Source organism: Perca fluviatilis, chromosome 20, assembly GCF_010015445.1.
Source record: "Perca fluviatilis chromosome 20, GENO_Pfluv_1.0, whole genome shotgun sequence".
In the NCBI taxonomy this organism is placed as follows: domain Eukaryota; kingdom Metazoa; phylum Chordata; class Actinopteri; order Perciformes; family Percidae; genus Perca; species Perca fluviatilis.
In genome coordinates, this window is record NC_053131.1 from 1,511,392 (window position 1) to 1,518,209 (window position 6,818).

Sequence of the window (6,818 nt, forward strand, 5' to 3'; positions counted from 1 at the left end):
AATATAGGCAGTCTTGCGAAAATCGTTGCCGATTGACAATTTGTTTCAAAGTTTTCGGAATTGAGTAGCTCCAAAAAGTGACGCGACAGCCAGCTAGCGCCTGCCGGGGCGCTAGCTCGTCGCTCAGACAGTCCTGCTCAGAGACCCCGCTCTAAGCTGGAGGTCCCTCAGACCGCTCTCGTAAATAAGAGGCTTTTATTTCGCTGTTGATGGATTATTTGTTTAAGTATCACAACACATGTCCATTTTAAGAGTAACCTGTGGTTAGCTGCATTTTCAGAGTTAAACTCCACAAGCGCTTGCAGGCTTAACAACCTCGCTGGCCGGCCGTCACACACACACAAACACACACACTCGCCGATACATAATAATAAAATACTGAGCACCCTACATGTTCCAGACTACCAGTAGGCTACATTCATTTAAAATTAAACATAGCAGTTGGTGCTGAGTGGAGCGTCTGTCATGGTGTGATTGGTTATGTTGGTGGAATTGATTCTTAATTTCCCACGAAGCTGATCGCGGTTACGTGCCAGTTAAACTACTCATCTCCAATCCTCTCTGTATTTTTGAGAAGTGGCGCTGTCCTGAGTTGAAAGCCTATTTTACGGCTTTATTATCTAGTTAATAGGTGTGTGTGTTCGCGTCGGCCGCTGTCCATTTCCTAACGTTCTGAAATGCAAACAATTTTTGTTATTAGTTATAATAATAATTATATATTATAATAATATAATAAACATGGCACAGCACCACACTTCTGGCGCGAGGAGGAAACCAATTTCTTTATTAGTGTGGTGAAAACCATGAATATAATGTCTTTTGTTGACGGCAGAAAGTACCGAGATAGTGAGATTTATAAGAAGGTGACCGAAAAGTTCTTTTTCTAACTTCGTTCGGTGTTTCACTATGGGAATCGCCTCGGCGTGACCAACTAAGGAAGCTCCAATGACACCACGTCTGTCCATGACAGACAGGTCGAACTGTGCTAGGCCCCCCCCCCCCACCCTCCAATAAAAATCAAAAGTCGCCCCCCCCCGCCCTGAAATATCATTCTTCCCGTGAAGAAAACTATAAGCCTCCCCACGCTTCTGGGCTGGCGTGGTTGTTATCTGCTAACAGTTCACAGCGGACCGTTAAGGACTACGTGACCGCGCCAGTTCCCGACCCAGTCTGGATTCGCTGAGTAAGTACTTCGCAAGAAGTTTTACCTTGTGGTTACACACTTGAAGCAGTGTCCGTCACAGGCCGAACTACCTTTGGCTTGGCTCGGCGGTATTTGTTTATCGCGCTAGCTGTGTAACTCATTTACCCTCTGGCTAACGGCGGCGTTCGAGCCTCCCTGGGTTCTTTTGTTAGCATTTGTTTGTTAGCCGAACCCGGTACCGGTAGTGAGCTAACGTGTTAGCACGACCAACTCTTACGGTACACTGATAACGTTGGCTACGGGCCCCGGTGCTAATCTTGTCGACAGGCTAACGTGTTACGACACGCCTGCTAAGGTTGTTTATTTACGCCGATCTTCTTCCTTTCCAGTACCATGTCTTCAGACAGCGGCCCCCCGCCAAAGTCGGGCCGAAGGCTATTGAGGCGTATCCCCGCCTGTGGCCGCGTCATGCGGGCATCCATCTCGGCAGGGACCCTCACCCGATGTGCATAGCCTGCATGAGCATTAAACACGCTCAGGCAGCGCTGGCTGACCCGCTCCCTTGCGCCCACTGCGCGTCAATGACGGAGAAGATACTGAGAAACGAGGGTGCGCCGTGGCCAACAGTCATGACCCATGTCTGTCGTGGGAACCACCCCAAAAGCCACAAGCAGTACCCATCAGCCGCGAGCTACACCTAGCTGGGCGGACATGATGGACGCGGAGTCCTCTGCCATGCCTCCACTTTTCGAGGACCTCCTCGGAAGTGGAAGCCGGCGGCGAGGACGCAGAGGGTGATGCCATCTCTGATATCCTCGACATGGATGGGATGGAGGACGGAGGAGGACTCCACATTCCCCATTCCACAGTCAAGGCCTCCTAGTGAACACCGACTGCTCCCCCAGTGGACAGCAGCTTGTACGAGGTCTGTGTAGCCGGGCCGCCAAATTGGGAATACAATGGCCGGCAGCTCAGGACCCCGAGGGGGAGGAGAGAGACCTATACGACGGCAAGAGGCTCCCACCTGCCCAGCCGCCTGCGAAACAGCTTCTGCCGGCGGTGCCTGCCTGCATGAAGGAAATGAGCCGGTACTGGTCCAGCCCATTTAAGAGTAGGCTCCCGACTAAGGGCTGCTCTAAGCTGGAGATTCACGGGATGGAGGCACTGGGGCTGACCGAACCCCCAGTGGTGGAGCCTTCAGTGGCTCATCACCTCCACCCAAACCGCCGCTCTCTCTCAGCTTCCCACAGCATTCCTCTGCCTAACAAAATGGACGCCATCACCGCCTCCATGTTTCAGAGGATGTACAGGTATGCAGCGCAGTCTGTGTGCTCTCTAAACGCCAGACGCTGTGGCGGCTGCGTACCAGGCTGAAAATCTTTGAGGAGATGGGCGGTCAGCTGGACTCTAGGGGCTTCCTAACCCGGTCCTCTGGGGACAAAATCTGTGTGGTCAACGACCTGGTGCTGCGCTCCTCACGCGGGGTCCTGGCGGGGCGCGCCGTGTAATGGGGCTCGCAATTCGCGAGGAGAGGGGGCCTTGTGGCTGAACCTGTCGGGCCTGAGTGACACACAGAAAGCAGAGGTTATGGACGCAAAACATACCACCCCCCCAAAGGTCTGTTTGGCCCAGCTTTGGAGAAGATGAGAGAGGCCAGCACCCTCAGGAAACAAGAGGGTGAAGCCTTTGACCTCTGCCTACCCCGAAAACACCACACCCCGCGCCCAGCAGGGTCAGAGGGGTGTGCTTTGCCGCAAAGCGCGGGCGCAAAGCACAGTGAAGCCAAAAGCCGCTGGTCAGCAGACTAGCCAGCAGTCTCGGTCGGACAATCCCAAGCCGTGGGAAACACTCCTTCGGCGGCTGTGGCGGCAAGAGCCGCAACTCCCACCCCGGTGAGGGGAAGAAAAGCGGCCGCCCTTTAACCAACAACCGCTCCCCCCTCCACCCCTTCTACAAAGAGGAGGAAGGTTGGAGAGGTAGAGCAGAGCCCCCGAGGTTTGTGGTTCAGGGCCCCTGGTGTTTCACAGTTCTCAAGGAGGCCCCTCTCAGTTTCTCTCCCTCCTCATCCAAGAGGAGAAGAGTCAGGGGCAGAAGGTGTTCCAGTGTCACCAAGCACTTTCACCATGTTCACAGTGTCACCAAGCACCATGTTCAAAGAGGCAAATAAAGCCTGCATTCGCGTTGCCGGCGCAGAGCAGGCGGCGGGCAAATGCTACCCTCAAAACAAAATAAAAATAAAACACAAAACACTGACCTGCCAGGTCCCTGCAAGGGAGCTCACACTCCTCCCAGGGCAGACCGCTCCCTCCAGCCCAGGGAGGTGACGTCACTGCAGTGCGGCTCCAGGGCCCCTTCTCTGCTCAAGCGGACCGGTGTGGCGCGTCGCGCAGTTCAACCCGTGGGTTTTATCCACTGTTTGTCAGGGTTACAGGCTACAGTTTGCTGTGAAACCACCCAGATTCAACGGCGTGTTAGTTTCAGTGACGAAGGGGATGCAGCACAAGTCCTAGAGGACGAAATAACATCCCTATTGAACAAACGGGCCATCAGGGCGGGCGCCGGGGCGAGGGAATCGCATCAGGGGTTTTACTCCCGCTACTTCCTCATTCAAAAGGGGCAACCTTACCCCCGATTTTAGATCTCCGTGTGTTAAACAGACACCTACGAAAATACACGTTCAGGATGTTAACACACAAAGTGCTCTGTCGTTCAATCCGCCCAGGGATTGGTTTGTGACGATAGATCTTTCAGATGCATATTTCCACATAGCCATATATCCCGCACACAGAAAATTTCTGAGGTTTTGCGTATCGGGGCAGAGCCTACGAATACCAAGCCATCCCATTCGGGCTGTCGTTAGCACCGAGGGTGTTCACCAGGTGTGGAGGCAGCGCTGTCACCGTTAAGGAACAGCGGTATCAGAATATTTTCGTACATAGACTATCATTCGATCTGCTCCCACTCCCGGGAGCAGGCAGTCAGAGATTCCACTACGGTGATAACTCATCTCACGGATTTGGGGTTCAACATAAACTGGGCAAAGAGCCGAGTGGAACCCACGCAATGTACGGAGTATTTGGGTCTGAAAATAAACTCCCCTCTCCTACCGCGGCCACGCTATCGGAGGGGAGATTGACGTCTCTGGGGCAGTGTCTCTCTCTTTCCGGCTGAGCAAAGCCGCGTTGTTCAGACTGTGCCTAGCTTCGCCCGGCCTGATGGCGTCAGTAGTGTCTGTGGTACATTTAGGGCTGTTAATGATGAGGGATTTTCAGCGTTGGGTTGCAGCTTTACATCTGTGCCCACGCCGTCATCTCAACCGGAGGGTGAAAATAACTCCGGTGTGCGTAGCAGCCCTCCGCTCATGTAGACACACGGCGGCGCTCGCATCGGGCGTCCCGCTAGGGGCGGTGTCATCCAGAGTAACCATGACAACGGACGCTTCCCTGTCAGGATGGGGGGCGACACTGTTGGGGAGAACAGTGAATGGCACATGGAGCCGAGATTGGCGGCACGGCTCACATAAATGTCTTGGAGCTTTTATGGCGGTGTTTCTGGCTCTGAAACATTTTCTGCACTTTCTCCAAGGTTGTCATGTGTTAGTGAAAACAGACAACTCCACCGTGGTTGCGTACATCAACCGCCAGGGCGGCACTTGCTCTCTGCAGCTGCACACGTTGGCCCGCACAGTGCTTTTGTGGAGCAGCGGGAGACTGCTGTCACACGTGCCAGGCGTTCTAAACAGGGGTGCAGATCTCCTGTCACGGGGAAACCCTCTGTACGGGGAATGGACTCTCCACCCACAGGTGGTGGGACAGATCTGGCAGAGATACGGTCAGGCAGCCGGTAGATCTCTTGCTCGCGGGAAAACACGCAGTGTCCAATGTTCTTCTCTGCGGGCGACAAAAATGCACCGCTGGGTGTGGATGCTCTAGCCCACCCGGGGCCAAACGTGCTGCTCTATGCATTTCCCCCCCCTCGATCTCCCCACCCTGGCGAGGGTGAGAGTTCAGGGCCTGTCGCTAATACTGGTAGCGCGCCCGCGGTGGTCACCGCCCAGCATTGGGTGGCAGAGATAATGCAGCTCCTGGCGGAGAACCATGGCCTCTCCCCTTCGCGAGACCTTCTCTCCCACGCGGGCGGGAGATCTACCACCCTCACCCAGACCGGCGCGCGCTCTGGCCTTGGCCCGTAGAGGTGGAACCTGAATGCATCAGGCCTGCCAGAACGGGTCATTGATACAAATTCAAGCGCGAAGAGCCGCGTCCACCCGCTTCTTTACAGCCGAAAGTGGCGGGTTTTTGAGGAGTGGTGCGAACATAGGGGTACCATCCCTTACCAGTGTTCTGTGGTGGACCTGCTATGTTTCCTGCAGTACCTGATGGATAAAGGAAAAGCTTTCTCCACAATTAAGGTGTACTTGGCTGCTGTTTCAGCTTGCCACGTGGGTTTTGGGGATAAGCCGGCAGGGCAACATCCCTTGGTTTGTCGCTTCATGAAAGGGGCACGCCGCAAGCTCCCAGTTTCCGCGTCCCCTGGTTCCTCTGTGGGATTTGTCGGTCGGTGTTGGACGCCTCTCTCATCACCCATTCGAGCCCCATGGAGGCAGTGGGGATGAAGTTTGTGTCTCTTAAAACGGTTTTGCTCTTGGCTTTAACCACTGCAAAGCGTAGTAAGTGACTTTGCAGGCTTGGTCGGTTCAGCCTACCTGTCTACAGTTTGCCCCAGGGCTCTCCAAAGTCTGTTTGCGGCCCAACCCAGCATTTGTGCCTAAGGTGGTGGAGTCAGCCTACAGGTGTCCCTCAGTGGAGCTCTTGGCCTTCCACCCGGCGTCCTTTCTCCTCAGGAGAGGAGCAAAGACTTCACATGCTGTGCCCTGTCCGGCTCTGCACATATGTGAGGCCGGACGGCTGGGTTCAGAAAAGGCGGATCAGCTGTTCGTGTCTTGGGCTACTCTCCCCACAAGGGTAAGCCATTGTCCCGCCAGAGGCTGTCCCACTGGATTGTGGAGGCCATATCGTTGGCCTATGAGTGTAAGGTTTACGGGCCCCACAGGGTCTGAGAGCTCATTCCACAAGGGGCCCCCGCGGCTTCATGGGCCCTTTTTAGGGGTGTGTCAGTGAAGGAAATTTGTGCAGCGAAGCTGGGCTACACCTCACACTTTTGTGAGGTTTTACAGGTTTCGATGTTTCCGGACCGTCCTGGGCACAGGCTGTGCTACGCGGGCGCCGGGTTTAGGGTGACTCTCGGTTCAATTTTATTTGGCTTCGGGAGATCTCAGGCAATCCGGGAGTGGTCTATATCTCCCATAGTGAAACACCGAACGAAGTTAGAAAAGAACTTTAGGTTACTTAACGTAACCCCGGTTCTTTGATAACAGAGTGAGGTGTTTCACCAACACGCCCCTCCTTGCATAGACACGGAAAGAAACCTATCTGGAATGATTTGCAAGGAGCCGGTCGACTGTGATTATATGAGGGGGCGTGGCCCTAGCACAGTTCGACCTGTCTGTCATGGACAGACGTGGTGTCATTGGAGCTTCCTTAGTTGGTCACGCCGAGGCGATTCCCATAGTGAAACACCTCACTCTGTTATCAAAGAACCGGGGTTACGTTAAGTAACCTAAAGTTATTGCGTCTTAAGGTTGCCCGTTGGCTACGTCCAGACACTAACCGTG

At 54.3% G+C, this 6,818-nt stretch overlaps 1 pseudogene; it reads left to right on the forward strand.

The window, feature by feature from the left end:
- Positions 1–2,787: 2,787 nt before the first annotated feature.
- Positions 2,788–6,250, forward strand: LOC120548866 (annotated as a pseudogene).
- The last annotated feature ends 568 nt before the right edge of the window (positions 6,251–6,818 follow it).